The 726-nt window shown below is 32.8% G+C and overlaps 1 protein-coding gene across 1 annotated transcript in view; it reads left to right on the forward strand.

Moving 5' to 3' along the window:
• Positions 1 to 726, forward strand: part of LOC106461322 (DNA-binding protein RFX6-like) — a 75423-nt gene that overhangs the window by 54519 nt on the left and 20178 nt on the right. The window lies entirely within an intron of this gene.

Raw genomic sequence — 726 nt, forward strand, 5'->3', positions numbered from 1 at the left:
CCAGCCAGTAATATATATATGTGTGTGTATATTGAATGTTTATTGAAACATAGGACAGATTAAACTCCAGCTAGTTATCTATAAAGTTTGTTTATTTGTAGAATGATAACATCCTGACATTAACCACACACACACACACACATATATACAAAACCTTAACTTTTGAAAGGAAATTTAAAAAGAAAGCTACCATCGCCTCTTAAATATTTTGTGTTTATATATATACATATATGTGTGTATACGTGTAATAGTTCCAAAGTATAAACACATAGTTTATCGTCTGTGGGAAAGCATGTGAATTATCAAGTGTACGTAATCTTGATTCCTGTCAACAGTTACATGAGGTTTATCAATTACTTTAACAGCTACAACGTGTAGTTACTTTAACACTCGTGGCTTGTGTGTGTAGACTGTCATGTTTTAGTGTTTGCTAATTGTTCTGCTATAAGCCTTACAACCTTGTCAGTGATCACATACACAGCATGGTCACAAGTAAATAGACACCACCTTTTCAGAAAAAAAATGAAATTTTTCAGTCATATTCACATGAATTGATATATTTATAATTTAATTAATATCTAGTAGATCTTCCTTTCGCTTCGTGGAGTTCGTTCATCCTTCGTGGCATCGTGAGAATCATCTCGTCAATTTTAGATTCTGGGATTTTCGCCCACTCTTGCTTCAAAACTTGGAGTAGATCCCCCTTCGAAATTTTTTTTTTTTTTT

Source organism: Limulus polyphemus, unplaced genomic scaffold, assembly GCF_000517525.1.
Source record: "Limulus polyphemus unplaced genomic scaffold, Limulus_polyphemus-2.1.2 Scaffold934, whole genome shotgun sequence".
In the NCBI taxonomy this organism is placed as follows: Eukaryota; Metazoa; Arthropoda; class Merostomata; order Xiphosura; family Limulidae; genus Limulus; species Limulus polyphemus.